The sequence below is a fragment of the Daphnia pulicaria genome, chromosome 1 (assembly GCF_021234035.1).
Source record: "Daphnia pulicaria isolate SC F1-1A chromosome 1, SC_F0-13Bv2, whole genome shotgun sequence".
Classification (NCBI taxonomy): domain Eukaryota; kingdom Metazoa; phylum Arthropoda; class Branchiopoda; order Diplostraca; family Daphniidae; genus Daphnia; species Daphnia pulicaria.
Genome location: NC_060913.1, coordinates 25,182,964 through 25,204,184, shown reverse-complemented (window position 1 = coordinate 25,204,184; position 21,221 = coordinate 25,182,964). Strand labels below are relative to the sequence as shown.

Here is a 21,221-nt window from a genome sequence, read left to right as displayed (position 1 = left end):
GATTAAGTCAGTCATTGTTGGTAGACTTTAAAAAGTGGAGACTTCTTGCTATCTGTGTTCTTCTCGGTACTGACGTATACCGGTGTTACGATAATAGAAAGTATATTTGGAAAAGTCGAAACGCACCACCCTATTGGAGGTAAGCGGATGCCTGATACTCTGAGTACTACTGAGACTACTCTCAACTCCTTCTTTACCACTCTCTATCCTGTTCTATCCGACGACAACCCACCTTCCACACACCCAACATTAGAGACCGCCAACCCTTCACCTTCACAAACTACACACCTATCAAGCCCCGAAATAATTGCTGCCCGTAATACCTTTTTAACGAATTGGAAGGCATCAGTAGAGATTGAATCTTCTTACTTGGCTGAAATAACTAAACCCCACCAAACATCCTCCGTACGTAAACTAGCGTCACAACTAGAAGAAGAACGAAAGAAAGCGCATAAAGCAACGAATAACACTATAAACCTATACGTCTATCTTCTTGTTAAGGATAAACTTGAATCCACCGTTACCCCAGAAACCATAAGGGAAACCACAAAATCCCTGAAAAATTATATTAAGTTTCTCACAGGAGACGAAAATAGCGTAGATCCCTTAGTACAACAATTGCAAATCGTTCACGGTAAACAGCGCGAATTCACCACCGAATTAACTACAGTATTACAACGGGAAGCACTTTTACAACAGGCAGGACTTCGGAAAGTTAATACTGAACTAATCAAAGAAAAAGAAAAAACAGATAAAAAGTGGAAAGCCGCTGAGGAAAAACTTAAAGAAAACAGAGACGAACTTAATAAATTAGATCAAGTAAGAAAAGATAATTCTACAAATTTAAAACTTTTAGACGACTCTCAGAGACACGTAGAAACATTACAAAAATACATACAGGATACCGCGATCCATAACGCAGACTGTGAAAAATTAACAACTGACCTCGAAGCTCAGAAAACACAACTTGAACAACAGCTCAGAGCTGCGATAGAAAACAGTGAACAACTTAAAAAAGCTTTAGACCTCAATCAGAAACACGTTTCCGCAGTAGAAACAAATAGTATAGAAGCAAACAGTACCCTTGAGACCGAAAAAACAGAACTAGAAACTCGTTTGACCGCCTCCCAAAAACATAACGAGACACTCGACAGTGAACTCGCTAAATTGAAACTTGAAGTCCAATCAGCTAAACAGGTTATCACCCAAACAACTGAGACCAAAGAGAAACTCCATAATAATTACGTTGCCGCTACATTTCAAAATAGAAAATACGAAACAGAAATAAAAGATCTACGTGATAAACAGGAAACTTTAGAAAATACAATAGTCAACCTCGAATTTCGGATTCAGGACCTAAAGGAAAGAGAAAAAGCTTATTACGAAGCAGAAGACCAATACGAAAGGAACTTTCAGGACATCGCAAATAAAACTTTTGAAACAACCAAATTCCTAGACGAACTCCAAAACTTTACGGGAAGAGATTCTCTTGATAAATCTCTACATACAGAACTTGAAACAGAAAAAACAGATACAATAACAAATCTCCAGGAAATAATAGATAACCTCATTGCGCAGAATAATAGTCAGGCAACAACCATTTTTCAACTGCAAAAACACAACACAATACTAAAGAAAAACCGCAGAGTCAGTATCTCAAACATGGGAGTAGGAACCGGAGCAGGTCACAACGGTGACGACGACGCAAGTACATCAAAAACCACTTTTACATCACGATTAAGCAAAACTTTACTTACCGCCCCCGATGCGACCATCATGGACAACGTAACAAAACCAATAGTAAAAGTTTTAGGCGAATTATTTTCTCGGGAAGATAAGAAATCTATACCAACATTCAAAGGCAAAAGTACGGACAAACTCATTACTGAATGGCTTAAGGCTGCAGAACACGTAGCGCGGAATAATGATTGGGATGACGACCAAAAGATCCGTTTCTTTTCAGATCGCCTTAAGGGGGAAGCCCTCGAATGGCATGATAATTACGCAGAAGAGCAGGGGGACGATTTAAATTACGACGATTGGAGATATGAAATCATCGAACGGTTCCAAGATTCTTTCGACATAGCAGCCCTTAGAAAGAAATTTAATAAACTAAAACAAAAACCAGAAGAAAATTGTAGAGCATTTGTGTCAAGGCTCACTAGTCTCTACGACAGCATAGAAGGAAAGATGGAAAAATTAGACGCTAACAACAAAACCGAAGTAGAAGATGCGCTACATAGTGTCGTAAAAAAGATGAGGGACGATATTAAAATTAAGACGCTATTGCAAGGACTATTGCCAAAAATAAAAGCCGAGTTATATTTGCGAATGCCAGAGGATTTTAACGATTTTGATCAATTGTGCAAACAATTGTTCATTTCCGAACAAATTTTACAAAATAAAGAGAATAACGAAGACAAGGAAATTTCAGCGGTAATTGCGGGTATTACACACCATGAGAAGCAACAAGACGATGCATTGACCCAACAAAAAACTGAAATCGACCTAATCAAGCAACAATTGGCTGATTTAGGAGCCATTACTAAAAGACGACACTCCTCACAGGAAAATATCGCGACTATCAGCGCAGTGGATCGTTTTGATTCCAGGAGAACAACTTCCTTGGACCGCCGTCCAAGACAGGAGGACGCACGAGTCCACTTCGACAGACCCAGGACAGAAGGATCTCCCCGACCACAAGGAAACCGAGACTCCAGTTACAGCCGAAGCAGGGACACAAGCTACTCCCGTAGCAGGGATCAGAGCCCATCGAGTAACAGGGAGCGCAGTGATTCGCGTGATAACGGACGATCTTATTCAAGGTTTAGAGATCCAAGATATAATAATAATAGATACAGGGAACCCCGCTATAATAACAACAGATTTAGGGAACAACGCCAATATAATAACTATAATCCCAGATTTACAAATAGGCCATTCCGGCCCCGACAGGGATACGGTGGACAACGAAACGAATATAATAACACACCAAGAGAGTGGCCTACCGTACAGAATAATAACGCATATAGCGGAAGCGTAAACCCCAGTAACAACCAACGACTAGGTCAGAGAGATATAGTTTGTCATAAGTGCAACAAACGAGGACACATCGCGCGAGAATGTTGGACCGACATGGCCCGCATCAACCGCCAATACCGTCAGAATTAAACAATTGGGAAAACGTAGCAATTAACTCACTCCTAACTCTCCATAACTTGACCCCGCCCGCCCAACATATTATACCACCCCTTCTTAGAATCCCAATTTTAATCTTTGATATTAATGCCAAAGGATTGATAGACACCGGCGCTGCCGCCAGTCTTCTTTCTTCTGAACTTTTATTCAAACTACGAGATAAAAACATAAGAAAATCGCTTAATAATGATAATTCACCCATCTTTAAAACAGTGTCAGGACAGGCTTTGCGAACTTTCGGAAAATTTGAGTTCCCGATTACAATCAATAAAGATCATACTTTTCTTCATTACTTCTACGTAATAGAAGCTTTGCAGGAAGATTGCATCCTTGGAATAGATTTTCTTTCTCACCACAACGTAAAAGTAAACGCTAAAAATAGGGAAATCCATTACGACCATGCGCAAAACCAGCAAATGCTAAGAACTGTCTGTCCCATATATAGCTTGACTATTGGCGAAAGTCAGCATGAGATACCACTAACACCACATTGTGAAGTAACCAACAACTTACCGGAATTATCGTTCATTAGACGACCTTTTGAACTTTGCAATGCCCAAGATTCGCTTGATAGAGCACTTGCGGGTACTAAAAAATACATTTCCTATCAAAAAGATTTCATAACATCACAGCCAGAAAATACCAAGATCATGATTCACAAACCTGACATAGAAGGAGACAGAGCTGTATTAGGTCCAATCCACGCACAAAACGAAAATGCAGTTTCACCCACAAACCCATTACCGAAACCAAAACCAGTAACTGTCGCGATTAGTAAAATACGGAATTCCATTGATAGAGCATTAACGAATCGTAGAGCAGAAGTTTCAAAATTGCGATGCTTCGAAATCCCATACCCCGTACCAGTTAGAAAACCAATTGTCGGAATAAACAAAGCTGATGTAGAAAATAATTTACCTAGCATTGACGATGCCCCACTAACGGGAAAAGACTACCTTAACCTAAAACCTTTCCAACAGTTCCAAATTAACAACACACTGTCACCAAAACCGGTAGAAAAAGTTGAATTTGACCTCAAACACCTAGACAAACAACAAACAGCGGTCGTACTTGACTTACTTACGAAACATGGGCAACTCTTTTCGGATAAAGATTCAGAATTGGGACTGGCAATCGGTGTAAAACATTACATCAATACAGGAAACAATGCCCCTGTAAGCATGCGATAGCGACGTACACCCGAAGCACTACGTCCACAAGTTTGGAAACAACTACGTAGCATGCTAGATAATAACATCATACGGATTAGTTCAAGCCCGTACGCAGCAGCTATTGTAATGACTTTGAAAAAAGACGGCAGCCTACGCCTATGCATCGATTACAGATGGCTCAATAAAATCACGATCAAAGATAAATTCCCACTACCACGCATAGACGACACCATTGATGCTTTATACGGAGCTCGTTATTTCTCCACTCTAGACTTAATCAGTGGATATTGGCAAATAGAGATCAATGAGGCAGACAAACACAAAACGGCTTTTATTTGCGAATTAGGACTATTTGAATTTAATCGAATGCCGTTCGGATTAACAAACGCACCAAGTACGTTCCAAAGAGCAATGAATGACATTTTTTAGAGAAGTATTATACAAATATGTCGTAGTATACCTGGATGACATTATTGTATATAGTAAAACATTTGAAGAACACCTTGGACATTTAGCAAAAGTATTCTGCATATTAAAAACGGCAGGAATACGACTAAAACGGATCAAATGCGAATTTTTTAAACAAGAAATCGAATATTTAGGATACATCATTTCAAGAAGAGGCATAACACCAATTTATAAGAAAATTGAAGCTATTACAACATATCCACAACCGACTAACCAAAAAGAATTAGGATCCTTTTTAGGCCTGGCTAGCTATTACCGAAAATTTATACGATCTTTTGCAGAAAAGGCACACCCACTAACGGCACTTACAAAGAAAACAGCACAATGGAAATGGGGGGAAGAAGAAAGGGACGCCTTTAACTGTATTATTCAATGTCTGACTTCTAAACCTATCCTAAGCTACCCGGATTTCACGCGCGAATTTATCATCTATACGGATGCGTCAGGATACGGCATAGGAGCAGTATTGGCCCAAATGCAGACTCCTCCCCCACCAGAAGAAACCGACAAGTCCAAAAAACCAGTTTGGTATCCAGAACAACAAGATCAGGAAGTCGTTATAGCATATACATCCAAACATTTGAATGAGCGAGAAGCACAATGGGCAACGATTGAAAAAGAATGTTTTGCCATCGTTCATGCGATAGAAGTTTTCAGAACTTATTTGTATGGGAGAAAGTTTGTTGTATTCACCGACCATCGACCATTGGAATGGTTATTCGGGAAAGCAAGCACAAATGGAAGACTCCAGAGATGGGCACTTAAGATCCAGGAGTACGATATGACAATTGGATATCGACCAGGCAAATCACACCAAAATGCTGATTGCCTAAGCCGTATTCCATTTGTTCCATTTGACCCTGCGGTACCCCCGCCGTCCACAATTGCGGCAATACTTTTCGAACCAAATCCTGAAAAAGCAGCGGAAAAAATAGTGCGATACGTATCTCTTCACAGACCGCCCATACCAAAACCACAGAGATGGGGAGAAATTAACGAACGACGAGACGCACAACAAAACCAAGACCCTCCCCTTCCAGATAATATTAAGAAAACCGAAATCAGTGAATGGGCAAAACTACAGCGTGCCGATAAATATTGTCAATCATTAATAGATAAAATAGGTGTTGAAGCCGGCGAAGAGGCTGGGGACCAAACCCGACTTGAAGCTAACAAAAAAGTTAGGGGCCAAGTAAAACTTGAAGCTAATCATAGGGACCAAGTTAGAAACGAAGCTAGCCAAATGGCTGGGGACCGTAATACGAGCGAAGCTACCCATGGGGTCAGGGACCGCAATACACTTGAAGCCAGAAATAGATACGGGGACCAAGTGAAAAAAGAAACTAGTGAAATTACAGAAGATAAAATAAAAACTAAGCGATATAAATATAATGATAAAGGAGAAATAATTGACTTACATAACCGATTGATAGTGCCATTAGTTAAAGTAAAAGAAATTATAGAAGCAAACCACGATCACATGCTTGCAGGACATCTAGGTATAGCAAAGACTTTAGCAAGGATCAAAAGACAATATAAATGGCCTCAGATGAAACAACACGTCGTATTACATGTAAATAGTTGTTTACTGTGTGCACGCCGAAAATCATTTGGGACAACCAAAGCACCATTAAAACCCCTTCCACCAGTAGAATCAGTTTGGGAAAGGATTGCAATGGATGTAGTAGGACCTATTCAGGAAAGTAACAAAGGTTACCGCTATATATTAGTAATATCAGATTATGCGAGTAGATTCGTTTTCACTATTCCAATGAAAAATCAGACAGCACAAACTATAGCCAGATGCCTCGTAAACAAAATTATAACAAAATATGGAGCCCCACAACACGTACTCACAGACAGAGGAACGAATTTCTTATCATCATTAGTAAACGAAATCTGTGTACTTTTCAAAATAAAACAAATGAGAACAACTGCGTACCACCCACAAACAGATGGCCTAGTTGAGCGATTCAATAGGACACTCTGTGATATGCTTGCGTGTTACGTACACGACGAGCCAGAAGAATGGGACAAATATCTACCCTTCGTTACGTTCGCGTATAATACAGCAATCCAATCCACCTTAAAGGAATGCCCCTTCTACTTATTCTTTGGTAGAGCACCTCTCTTACCAAACGATATAAAGATCAACAGTAGATATGACACCAGACACGACGACCGCATCGTATACGCAGAAAAATGGGAAAACGCCAAGAAATTAGCTCGCAACCATTTGTTTAAAGCACAGACGAAACAAAAAGAATACTATGACAAGGGAACAAAAACCTGCGTATATTCCGTCGGACAAACGGTATTAGTAAAAGCACCACCTACAGCCGGAAAGTTCATTAATCGTTGGAATGGACCTTTTGTAATTACCAGAAGTTTCTCTAACGTTAATTATGAAATAGAAAGTATTCCCAAAAGTAAACAGCGACGTGCTATAGTTCATGTCAATAGATTAAAACCATACACTGCAAGAGCACCTGAAATTCCACCAAATGCCCAGAGAGAGAGAATGACTGAACCGAATAAAACGGAACCCATTACATTTGGAATACCACCACACGCAGAGACATTCAACCAACCCGTAAAACGAGGACGAGGACGACCTAGGAAGACAAACCCAGCACCAAAAACTATTCCTACCGGCGTTCCCAGTCGAAGGACACCACCCCACCAAAATAACATACATCAGGACACATCACGGAGATCGGAAACACCCGAAATTAATTATGCTCACCTGACACAACGAAGAAATAATAACTACCCGAATACGCGTTCAACAAAATCACACACCCAGTGGAGACCTCAACAATCTTCAACACACCCTAAAATACCACCCCCTGAGTATAGACCCATTTTCACAGAAAGAGTTACCCAAAGAGAAGTACCGGACTTCCCAGTAACGCGGGACGGGCACGGACGACTAATCCACCATATACCTGTAGCCCACCCCAGCCGTCCTTATTTTTATAACCAAAGACAGAGAGAGGTCTCAACTTACGATGACTCTCCCTATAACCACAACGAATCCCAAGACAAATCACCCTTACGGCAAACCCGATACAACCTACGACGAAGATATTAACCCATCATAAAGGATTTTGTAAATAGTTGAATTTCTTTTCACGCAGATGGCCAATCATATACCAGTGCTCATCTGTATAGCAATAATTATACCCACCGTTACGAATTTATACATGCCTGTTTGCGACTGCAACAAAGCCAAGACTCGAGGAATTCTGGACATCAATAAACCCTACTATTGCCAACCAGACAAGACCAGCGTTTCTCACAAGAACCGCTTCAGCACGAACTACACACTCATCACCAAGCAGAAACCAACCCTCACCTGGAAAGGATGGTCTTGCAAACAATGGACGAAATCAAAGAAAATTGTTGGATCCTTTTGGGTCGGATCCTTCGATACTACTTATTCGCAGGAGACTCATCTCGTAAGCCCTTTAGAATGCTGGGAAATGGTAAACAACAAGAAATGTGGAGAAAACGCAATGCAAGCTGGCGCAACAACCTTAAGTTTTACAGCCTCACCAATAGGAGAAGGAAAATGGTACGCAACCAGAGAATACCACGCCCTAAACTGCCTAGTGGAAGAAATCACACTCAGACAAGACACCACGGAAAGCCCGATCGAAAGTCCGTTTGGAATGCTTAATGCAACCCAGACAGACCACCAGATAACATACAATCACAATACAATTGTATGGGGTGATTTAACAATGACCGATAGTGGAACAACCTCCCTCCTGCACGGACAAGCATATCTGGAATTAACCCACTGGGATGAACATACCAACCGCAGTCGCCTAGTGGATAATTTTCGCCAGATTGAGATCACTTTCTACAACATCCCAGCAGTAAGAGAGTTGCGTCAACCCCTCTTCACAGTCGAAGGAATTCCCAAAACGTTTTTACTATTCCCAACAGCTACAAGCGAACGAATTTATCGAATCTACAAAAATGTATTTGCACCATGCGAAAACCATACCATGGCTACTCAGGCAAACACTCCCCTATGCAGAAGCCTCCCAAAAGATAACGAATGGCGTGATCACCGAGCGGAAAGATCAATTAACGAAGAAATTAAATTCTTGTTAAATCACGAAGACGAAGATACAGTTCCAGGGAAAAGATTATATAGCATCTCTTACGCTTGGGGAACCATACAACTAGGTATCCCCAGATTGATCGCTGATTCAACAAAGTCCGAGATCAACAAAGAAGTACAGGTGTTCATGTATTACAATACATCTGACCCAAAACGTGAAGTGCAGCTATATAGTCACATTGACCCAGAAACACCATTGCCCCAAGGACGAACCTTCGAGTATATAGTAGATCGCACAATCCGAATCAAACAGGAACCATTTTGCATGATAGCAGTGAATAACTCATATATATTCTTCGCTGAATGTACATATAAAGTATCACATTGGATTTATGATCAACAAACTAATCAAATCATATGCGAAGAAAACCATTTGTGCCTAACGGCAATCGAGCTACTAAACAAACAGGAAATGTCCTTGATATTAACTACTTGCAGCCAAGGACATGATATTCTTACAGCACAACAATGGGTATTTGAGCAGATAAACGTAAACCCGGATATCATTGAAAATTTCCCTGAAACCAGTTTAGAAGAAATGGAAGCTTTTCGCCTCGAGCAACGACATGCAGTCACCACTACAATAAATTCACCAATTTTTGGCGGACTACTTAAAGTCAACCAAGGATACGGAAATATTGTGTGGGACTTGATTAGTTGGGGACTTTTGAAAAATGGCGAAGATAAAAATATAAAATGTATTACTTATCATGGAATAGGACGTCCATTAACACTAGAAGCATGCGACCCCAATTGGATACGTTGTCAAACAAGTCTAAAAAATCTTATAACTAGTAACGACCCGTTAGTTCAATCGCAAACATCCGTAGCAAACTGTAGTAACGCAGCGACCATGGGACAAGCTTTAGAATATTCGCCAGATTTCACTATTAGACCTTTTAATACTAATAACTGCATAAAAGCAAATAGTACAATGTTAGTTTTAGAAAAATGCGCAAATACGAGCTCGATCTGGGGAACATTTGATCATACAGGCCAATTCATGGCATCAGACAGAACCGGTTTAGAAACTCCCGGCGCCAACAGAAAATGCCTGACAGTGAAAAATGGAAAGTTAGGACTTGGACATTGTCACGAAAGAATAAGACGTCAGCATTTCTCTTTCGAATACAAGAACCCGCATCAAACGAAAGCTTTGTCGGCTGCCGCTATAATAGCATGGCATACAGAGCAAACGTTGAATGACAAGCCTGCATCAGATATCCCACCTGTCATGGATAGAGGAGCCAGTGACAAGAACCAGACACAAATATCCCCAGAAAAGCCGAAAACACATACAGCAACTCAACCAAAAAGACAAGATGTATTACTTTTACCTTCACCCTTGCCGACAACTACAAAGAAACCAGTTACAACGACTACAACTACAACTAGTAAACCCGCTTCAGTCAAAACAACGAATACCACAACAATCATTAGACCTAATATATTACCTCATCAACTAGCAGTTAACACCACACAAACAAATATTAGTACACGCACAGCACCACCTCCGATTCAACCTGTTATGAATAAAACCATAGGAATCCCAGTTACAAATATAGCACGACAACATATAGCTAACACATCTACAACTAAACCTACGGTCAAGCCTACGGAGTTTAAAAATTCGACAGTTACCACAAATACAACAACTGAAATGAAGAATGTCACAACAACACCAGTCAGCACATCAGACACGTCTGCAAGACTGTTGAACACTCCGAAAGAAAACCAGGCAAATAAGACTACTACGCCTCAAGCAGAAATACCTGTTACAACCGCCAAATCCGTGAATAACGAAGATATAACTACGCAGTCTGACGGCCCTGACACAGACTTACCAAAAAATATTCAAGAATTCAATAGTTTCGTCCAGTTTCAAATCGGTAAAATGCACGAGCAATATAAAATTAGTGTTGAAATAGAACACGAAAATAGATTGGCAAAAGAAATACGCGATATGTATTGTCAGGTTTCGAGCATGAAACGTAATCAGGCAATAATACTATCACAAACCAACGGCATATTGGCTGCTTCAACATTGGGTTTACCCATTTGTAGCCGAATACAAGGGATTGGACAAACTATGATCCTACAACAGTGTGCGGTTAAGACTGTTTCACTCACTGCTATAGAAACCTCGTGCGGTTTCCAACCTTTCTTTACATATGCCGAAAATAACTTTACTGTAGGTATGGACGGGTGGTCCATCCATCCATACTCTGATTGTTTTTGGAAGACGCATTATGTAAATTTGAACGGAAACCCGTTCGCATGGGAACATAATGGAAGCAGTGGAGAATGGATTAAACAAAAGCCAACCATTCATACTACACACTTAGAACTCATTGCTGAATTTGAAGAACTTAAGCTGAATGACTTTGATTACGCTTTAAAAGCTCATCCTGCACACAACGTAATGGAGATGGAACAACTGAACATTTTAAATGATTTAGTTGGACGCCTCCATGAGACTGAATCCACAGCGTTATCAAATATTATAGTAACAGAAGAACAGGACAACACAATCGCTTCCATGTTCTCTTGGATGGATACGCTGAAAATAATGGGACTTTGTACCATTGGATTTATTTTGTTTATCATCTGCGTAAGACTTTTTTTGGCGTGTAATATAATGACACATATCCGGCATAGAAGGACGAGAAGACAGAGAAACGAGAATCTTAACACACAGGAACAAATAGAGGAAGAAATGCAGGAGATGTTGCATCCAAATCCAGAACCAGTTTACAGCCCAACAACATTCAACGAACCTTCATTTATTCGAGAATATGCCCCACTACCACTAGAAGATGCTAGGCATAACATTCGACCGAGTGCCCCGAATTTACACCAAGAAACTTCAGAATCAGACCCCCAATTTCAAACAAAAGATAACCCGACAGGAAAAATATATCCTTCACTTGCTAATCGACTTTGCCAATTTATACCTAAATTCAATCATCATTCAAGCCCCGCCAAGAATGACAGTAAACCAAGTTGCACTGGTTCTCACACCACCTGCAGCTATGTAGCTGGATATGGCATGGTATGGGAAGATCTGTGCACCTGCAACATGGAACAAGACTCGGGCGCCATTCCAAAAACTTTTTAATAAGATAACCCGAAACAGATATACTTTAAAAAAAAAAAAAAAAAGGGGAACAAAACACAGACTAGAGTAGAGTAGTTTATTTCCATAATACTACTGCCACTCAAACATTTTAAAAAAAAATTACCCAATCAACTATTCTGACACATCACTGTGAGTGCGAGTACGATCGGTAACACAAAAACAGACCAATTATGGTTAGGAAGAAAAGATTTACAAACACAAAAATTCAAGGATCTATAGATAACCGACACTAACCTTGAGGGGATATTAAATATTAAAAAAACAAAAATGATAAGGTCGAGTAGAACACATAAACCAAAAACGAAATTAACATGAATAACTTACACTAACAATATATACTTCAACCTACTATAAAACGAGGTCAACCCATTTATTCCACCTGGATTTGAGTAGAAACAAACGTTTGCTTAGCAAAGACTTGGCTAACATAATTCTATAAAGCAACCCCACCTAGCCACCATTATCCCTCAGTTGCCCTACAACGACATACAAAGCTACAACTACTACGTGAACAATAATATACTTCTTTCACTGCGATTCAGCATGGATCCAAAAGAATCAACTGAACCAACCCGATGTGATGTCGACGATGATTCGAGAAGTGATACAACAGAGGAACTCATCATTGTGACACCCGATCCATTAGCTATCGACTCACCTAGTAGCCCACCCGAACTATCAATCGACGAAGCAGTGGATTCCCCAATTACAATAGATCTGGAGGAAACGATAGATGACAGTGCAACAAAAGAACATACACTGGAATCACCATCAACCGAACAATTTCCAACTATAAGAAACAGGACATCTTGCATGAATTGTAAGTTAAAAACTTTTGCTGCTAACACTTCGGGACGATCCCAACAAATACGGGAAGAAATTGTTGCGATCAGGGAATTACAGACGAATACTATCGCATATTCATTATTGAATGCCCCACGGGAGTATCTACGTGAATTCTTGCGAGGAAAAATAGCGTTCCCAAGACCAAGGGGCGCACAAAATTTTTTAAACATCATTTTTGATGATGGTAAAACACTACTCCATGGAAGTGTTTTACAAAATCGATATGACATAACCGACCTACTACTTTTCTATGGTGCTGATGTGAACATCAGGGAGAATAATCGCACCATATTACACCATGCAGTGGAGAAAAATGACACGCTGTTGTTTAACATTGCAGCATCGTATGGTGCTGATTTATTGGCATATAACGAGCTTGGTGAGACCCCTTTATTAACCGCAGTGGCCTACAACAACCAGGATGTGCTTGTATCGCTATGGCGGCAAGTGAATGAACATCTACCATTAATTAATAACGAAAGTGTGTTTCATTATGCGGCAAGATACAATAACGTCAAAATAGCAAAACTGGCGTGTGACCCACGCTACAAAATAGATATCCACATGATATCTAAGCACGAACAACGGACGGCTTTACACATAGCCGTCATGGGATCCAGAGTAGAAATCGTCGAAATCTTGTTACATCACGGAGCACGCGACAATAAGGAAGACAAAACAGGAGTCTTCGCGTTCGAGTACATAACCAACTGCGACATTAAAAACCTTTTTCTACGATATGGCATGAGGATTACAGATGGAGATAGCATGGCAGAAAAGAGAAAGTCAACATCAGAAACTGCCGCCTCCGCATCGAAACAACTATGCTTGACACTCATAAAAGACTCCAGCGCGTTGATGAGAACGCTCCTGAGGGCCGAACACACACAAACTGCTCAACAACCATTACGACGAGAAATAGAAGGATTTCCTCTCTATGACCCCTCAGACAAAAGAACCAATTCGTTCATGTACCTGGAAGCCGCCGGTTTTCCTAGAGAAGTTTTACTTTCTGAAGCAATGCCTATAGAGGCACCTATACCGAACAAATATAACAAACCAGATTTGCAAGCACGAGCGCCTAAAATTGTATATGTTATAACCAGCCCGAGGGAATTTCAACTACATGTAACATTGTTAAACGCCGCTTATACAAGGAAAATAGTATTCTGTAACCGCGCCTGGTATAGACGTGACCTCTACGAGATATATCTATGGGAAAGGTCTAATATCACGAAAGCATACCAAGACTACAAAGAAAAGTTGATGAATAGCCTACAAGGAACAGCCACGGCAACTACATTTAAAATACCAACAACAGCTAAAAAACCTACCACATCTAGAACACCAATCCCAACTAAAATGCCCCATCTAATACCAGTAGCCCCGCCCCAAGTTAGCCCTTTGGATCTATCTTCTAAATCCAAATGATGAAAAGTTTAGCCTTAAAAAAAAAAAAAAAAAAAAAAAAAACACAAAACACAAAACACTTCAATAACAAACAAAAAAACTGTTTATTTCTTGCACCAGGAAAAGAGATGACCAACATACAGGGTTTCGAACAACTAACCAATACTACAAATAGAATCAACTATGCAAACTAACACAGATCGCGGAAATAATCCTCCAGAATCCAGTGTAGTCGCCGGATTTCTAACAACTCTTGGGCAGGAAGAAAGAGTTTTTCTGGGAACAAGTCGGCTTGTCTGTCCCGTGGATAACAGATATCAATACCTGTCTCCATCCAAAACAGTAGCCTTGCACAACTAAATGGATACAAGTTGCGATAAACCGCATACCCGGGATAGCGTCTGATATATATAATTAAAAAAAAATAAATATAAACAAAAAAAAAAAAAAAATAAAAAAAAACATGAAATAACCATAAAACTAATAACTAACTAAAAAAAATATAACCTACTCATAATAATAATCCAAGGAGTGTATACGAGAAAAGTAGTGCCGACACGCCGGATATAACATCCCTGGATCAACGTCTTCAAACCCTTGAAGAAATAGCGACAAGTGTCGTTCCGTCAACTTGCACCAATAGTTCTCGTTTTCTGTCGCTGACAGAAAAACGAACAACCCATTATCAACTTGCAGCCTCTTTTCGAAAATCACGTTTGGAGACATCACAAAGGGCGTAACGGCAGAGCACATCTTGAAGAAGAGGACGATCGACAAGAACTGAAAATTTCCACGATCTGGCTGATTTTCGTCACTCCGAAAAATATAAATTTTCATCGTATAAACTTGTTGTAGAACTAGTTGCATGTATTCAGTTCCATTTTTGTGTGTTTTCCGTTTCTTTTGTTGGTGTTATTTGATAACGTTTTTGATTGACATTCGTGGACGAATTCTTTCCAGTGAGAGGGAAGGACACACGTCTATATGGTGATGGATAGTTAAGCCTAAAGGCATATAGCGACATGTAAACAATATTTTCTATATTTTCTTATTTCGGTGTTGGAAATATGTTTGTTAACAATTAGAGGACTAATTCTTTCCTTTGTAAGGGGGGAGGAATGTAATGAGCATACACAGCTCATACATGTAAATTGACGAGTAAACTGGAAAGACAAGAACAGGTTCTAACTCCTTCTTGTCTGCCCTCCTTTAAACGAGAGACCGGAACCATCCACGCCCAGATTTAATTGGGATGTTCACGTATGTTTCCCTTCCCCTATTCGAGTATAAATACTCGTGGTTTTGGTACTTGAAGGCAGAGTTCTCTCAGCTCTCCTTCAAGCTCCAGCTCCAGCTCCAGAAGTAAGATCACCCTTCTCATACTTTATATTGTGTACTCGTATATTGTATGTGTGCTGTGGAAGAATACATGGTATTACAAGAAAGATCTCTACAACAGTATTGCATGGATCGCTGGTCAGAGAAACGTTGTAACATTTCGAAGTAGATTTCCTCACTTCAAACTTAAGAAAAAAAGACTTTTCCAAAAATACGGCCCCACACAGCACATTTGGTTCCTTGGGACCTCCTTAGATCCTCTTAGTTTTCTCCCCAGTCTTTCCTATTGAGTCCCTAGATTTCTCTTAAAACCTTCTTTTTGGTCACCTGACAGCTGCCTGGTAGCTTCCTCTGTACATCTTAGAAGTTCCTCAGTACATCTTAGAAGCTCCTCATAAGACAAAAGACTTGATAAAAGATTCGTCGCTTCCCGGGATCGAACTTGCATTCTTTCGCATCGTAATCGAGCTTGCTAACCACTACACCATTGTTGTTCTGTGAAACTTAACATGTTTTGACGTAATTATATTCTTCATTATTTACGTTGATTTGTAAGTTGATTAGTTATGTACTCATGCACACGAGTAATGTACTCTTTATTGACGCATTGATATATTAACTGGTTAACGAGATAGAAATTTTTTAAGGGTGTGTAACATTGCAGCCATTATGACTGCAACTAATTCAATAGAGATTTTTCGGCAAATTAAAATTTAGTTAAAGTGTGGGAAGAAAAAATGTGCAGTCGTTTTATTCTTGCCTACACTGTAGCTTTTTTGCGTTACGTATAAATGGCACGGTTTAATGTTTTCGGTTTATTGATAAAAATGCATTTTTCAACTCTCATTTTAAAAATTTTTAGTAAATTTGCTTATTATATTTCTTTTTGTATTATGTATACATGATTTCAACTGCTAGCTTATTTTAATGTACCTGGAAATATTCTAAAGCTAGGTCATTGTGATCCGCCTTTCTTAAAAAGTTTGTTGCAAATAGATCAGCAGTCCTGAAGACCTCCTGAATATCTTCTTTGGAGAAGTCGAAAGAAAAAAACCCACACGAAGAAGTAATATATACTAACATTCCCGCAACCTTCCCCAGTACCTCCTGCCTCTACTACTGTAATCTTTGGGAGGCTAAGAGCCTTTTCGGAGGATCCCAGGAGGGAGGTGTGCTGTGTGGGGCCCACAGTTGGAGAAGCGTAATTGAAGCTGCAGTCTGCATTTTACAAGGAATTCCAATGGGTGATTTAAAAAAAAGCGTTAGTTCTGGAACAGGCGCAAACAATCGATCTCGAGATACACGCTCACTTTTGCTGAAATCAATTAATTAAACAGCGACATTGTGCCGCATTGTGCCTCATGTAAGGTGGGGATTCCTTACAGAGAAGAAAACGATGTTGAGTACTAGAGAGCTACTTGTATTGACGTGTGGGGCAAGAGGGAGTACAACAGAGAGAGAGTGCCGGGCAAGAGAGCTTACAGCAGAGAGCGAGAGAGAGGGAAAAGCGACGGTTTATATATGACGGGATCGCCGGGTCAGCATCTCTGCAGGTTGGTGTTGGCCGTCATAGTGCCGGCTGGTCTGGGGTTGCGTGAGAGCCGGTCCGGTTGGGACAAGGTGCTGACTCGGGGGTTGCTGAGTCCGCATGCTGTCCGGTTGTGACGTACTCAGCGGCGGCCATCATAGAGTAGGCAGGGCTGCCGCGGGGCATTACACTCATCTCGTTCTTTATGTAAACACGATAAAGGTAGCCTACTTATCATATCGGAGAATGCCATAATGTCCGACATGATTTTTCAAGTCCGCATACAATAAAGGTGGCTGGGAATTGGAGCTATAGCTCATCGTCATCTCTGAAAAGAGATCTTACAGGAATTGAACCCGAAATTTTTCAAATTGGCCAAAAAAGCATCAAGATTCTTTAATTCTTTATTGACGTGAGCCAATAAAAGTTTTTAACTTCTTGACGCCACGTAAACAAGGATTAAGATAGAATTCCCTATAGGACTTTGTCCCGAAAGGCAATAGAAATCTCCAGAGGATCTCGCCACGGAAGTCCCTACGGCTGAAAAAGGGTTGAGTTCAACAACGAAGAGAGTCTCCTCGTTGTGCACAAGTGGTTCAGCAATCTGTCATGAACACAAAATGCTGAAGCTTTTAAAACACAAATATCTATTATTCGGCTTGCATTGCACACTTACACGAGAAACGCATGAAGGAAAATCAGGCAATTCTGTAAGGCGCCGCTTACAGTAAATGAATAGCCAGATTGAAGCGACAGATGTATTCGACGTGTGTCCAGTCAGGGGAGTACAGCAAGAGATAGTTACATGTAGAAGGGGTACAGTTAATATAGTGGGGTTGATTCAGGGTATAAATGATTCCGCCGGATCGTGTTATCGGTTGAGCTGGACCGGCGGGGGGGGGGGGGGGGGGTTGAGCTGGACCGGCGGGGTGGTTGAGCTGGACCGGCGGGGTGGTTGAGCTGGACCGGCGGGCAGGTTGAGCTGGACGGGTGGGCTGGTTGAGCTGGACCGGAGGGCTGGTTGAGCTGGACCAGCGGGCTGGTTGACTCTCTGCATAAAGAATCCAAGTCTGTAAGTGGGAGTCAAGTCGGCAAGAGTGAATTTGCTTGCTGCAGGAGGCAAATCTCTTATTAGCTCTGCTTGTGTCCACAAAGGTGCAGAATACGTAGAGATCCCCAAAATATTGTGTGAACTTCTCCGGAATAAATGCAAAAGACTTCAATTGTTAATTCTGGGTTTCTTCTGAAATCTAAAAGTCTGGCCCGTTGCTACTTGTGGTTGTGAAAACAGCAGCAAACTTTGTGTAAAAGATTGAAATTTGAATTGGAGGGTCAGAGAGTTACATGTAGAAGGGTACAGTTTATATAGTGGGGTTGATTAAGGGTATAAATTATCTCGCCGGATCGTGTTATCGGTTTAGCTGGACCAGGGGGCTGGTTGAGCTGGACCAGCCCCGCGCTTATTGTTGTTATCATTCCATGGACCTACCCAAACTTTCAGTGGCGCTGGCGCTAGTAGGCATCTTTCCTTATCCCCTTTCATGCCACCATTGGGGCTAATTGTATGTTTCCGTTTCTGAGCGCCACCACCATGACCACGCTAGTCATACTTTGCCCGACCTGACTCGTTTCAGCTTAGTCGCGTTCTCGAGTTGGTGTAAGGCAGAGCCCTTAAGATTTTTTTCCGTGTTTCCCTCATTTGGATTAGCTGATCTGATTTGGTGAGCTGTTTAATTTCAACTTGTATTCTTAATGTCAGTAAGAAAAGAACATCATTTTACTTCAGTTCATTAAATTCAGTTATTTAGCTCCCCAAATCTTTTATCCAAATCTTTTTCATATTCGAGCAGATCCTTAAGCCTGCAAATAATTTTTCAGTATTTTTTAAGCATGATAGGGAGTAATTTAGTACCTTTTGTTGATATCTTCCATTTCAACGAGCTCCTCTTCATGTTTGGTTTTCAGACTGGTGTAGCGTAGCATGACCTTTACAGATTCCTTATGCGCATGGTTGACTGTTGGCTAGTTTAAAATAGTGAGATTAGGTTTTTAATCTATAGAATACCTTACTGGTATTCGCACTTACAGCTTTTTCAGGTTCTTTTTCCAGAATTTGGGGTTAGTCCGGCATCTCGGACTCGTAAAAAACATCGGCTGGTTGAGCAGCTGGACCGGGGCTGGTTGAGCTGTGCCGGGATCTTGATCCCGATGATGTCGGATACTTTCAAGATTCTCCTCTATCTGAAGCATGAGATTTTGATCCTTTCTACCCCAAAAGTTTAGCTGTGTGCGTTTACGTCCAAGAATACTATCGTCAATGCAGGTCACAAAGACAGTTGGGTTTGGGCTTGCTTCCGCCATCTTAGCTTTACCTAACACAGAGATACGTCGGTTAAAATTGACCGGAATTGAATTCCAAACTAAAAACAGGTTAGGTAAGGTTTTTAATTTATAGAATACCTTACTGGTATTCGACTTACAGCTTTTTCAGGTTCTTTTTCCAGAATTTGGGGTTGGTCCGGCATCTCGGACTCGTAAAAAACATCGACTGGTTGAGCTGGACCAGGGGGGGGGGGGCTGGTTGAGCAGCTGGACCGGGGCTGGTTGAGCTGTGCCGGGATCTTGATCCCGATGGTGTCGGATACTTTCAAGATTCTCCTCTATCTGAAGCATGAGATTTTGATCCTTTCTATCCCAAAAGTTTAGCTGTGTGCGTTTACGTCCAAGAATACTATCGTCAATGCAGGTCACAAAGACAGTTGGGTTTGGGCTTGCTTCCACCATCTTAGCTTTAACTAACACAGAGATACGTCGGTTAAAATTGACCGGAATTGAATTCCAAACTAAAAACAATATGTTATTCCTACCCTGGCAAATAAAATTTAGACGGCAGCAATTGGCAAATTAGTACCACACTTACAAAAAGAACGTGACGTACGAAAAAACAGCAATAGAGTTGGCTTTTGGCTAACGTCTGAAGTTGCCAGTTCGCTGAAATTGTGAAAAAAAAAATTGGACGTGATTACGTGAACTAGTAACAGTTTTTTCATGGCGGCTTATGGAGTTTTGACTAGTCTGTATCACTCTGCCAGAGCTATAGCTCTGACTGACTGACTCTACTGCAAGTCTGCAATGTTGAAAATCACTATTTTGTGGCAACATTGTGTTTTGTAGCAGACGAATTTTTCTTAAGTCTGATGTTAATTTAAAGTGGTGAACTGGTGATTGAACTTGGACGTGTTCTTCGTGATCGATGTACTCTGCCCATCAAGGTTCGATCGTTTTTTATTTTCAATCGCTGACACTACAGTCATTGATTATCACTCTCAAACAATTCGCAGTACCCTTTGCCGGAAGTGATTATTATCCTTCGTGAGCAGAGTCGTTGGATGAATTGAGGACTTGCAACGACGTCATTCTGAAAGAGTTAAATGTCCGTCCTCTCAAGAAGCTGACCACCGAGAAGAACACGTTTGGAGTTAGCCTTTACGTGCATAGCTGGATCATCACACTGGGGCGTGACTTGAAGGCCAATTCAAGGCTGTCATGGCTGCAAATCCTGCAATCAAGGTTATTTACTGAGTAATATGATTGCATGCATTAACTTATGTTTATTATTCGATTGAATTAGTCCCTGACAATGAACAGCTCCAAGGATTCTTAACCGAAGGTCAGATCAATGTTTTGGGAAATGTTATGGCTTCCAGAGGATTTGCAGATGTTTTACCAGTTCAATTGTGACGGAGCTGCTGAATAGGCCCACCAATATGAGACTCAAGCAGAAAAGACGTAAGCTTTTGGTTTTGAAATATTTTCTGGGCTGTTTTATTGATTTTTTAAATCTGATGCAATCACAGGTGTTGGTGTTGTTAAATGTAGTCCAGAAGGTCAAAGCATTAAGGACGAAGGTTTGGCCCGAGATTAATTTGGTCAAAAACAGCGCAGGGAAGCTCATGTAATTTCTTCTGATGCCGTCAGCGTCTTCTT

At 40.8% G+C, this 21,221-nt stretch overlaps 2 long non-coding RNA genes across 2 annotated transcripts; one reads left to right on the top strand and one right to left on the bottom strand.

Annotated features, from left to right (window-relative positions):
* Positions 1-19,497: 19,497 nt before the first annotated feature.
* On the bottom strand, positions 19,498-19,958 carry LOC124320176. Its single transcript, XR_006913810.1, has 2 exons — positions 19,695-19,958; positions 19,498-19,606 (listed from the first exon to the last, which is right to left on the bottom strand). It is a non-coding gene; the product is annotated as an uncharacterized LOC124320176 (long non-coding RNA).
* A 28-nt stretch (positions 19,959-19,986) lies between these two features.
* On the top strand, positions 19,987-21,186 carry LOC124319778. The gene is made up of 4 exons (XR_006913472.1): positions 19,987-20,506; positions 20,576-20,804; positions 20,866-21,023; positions 21,092-21,186. It is a non-coding gene; the product is annotated as an uncharacterized LOC124319778 (long non-coding RNA).
* The last annotated feature ends 35 nt before the right edge of the window (positions 21,187-21,221 follow it).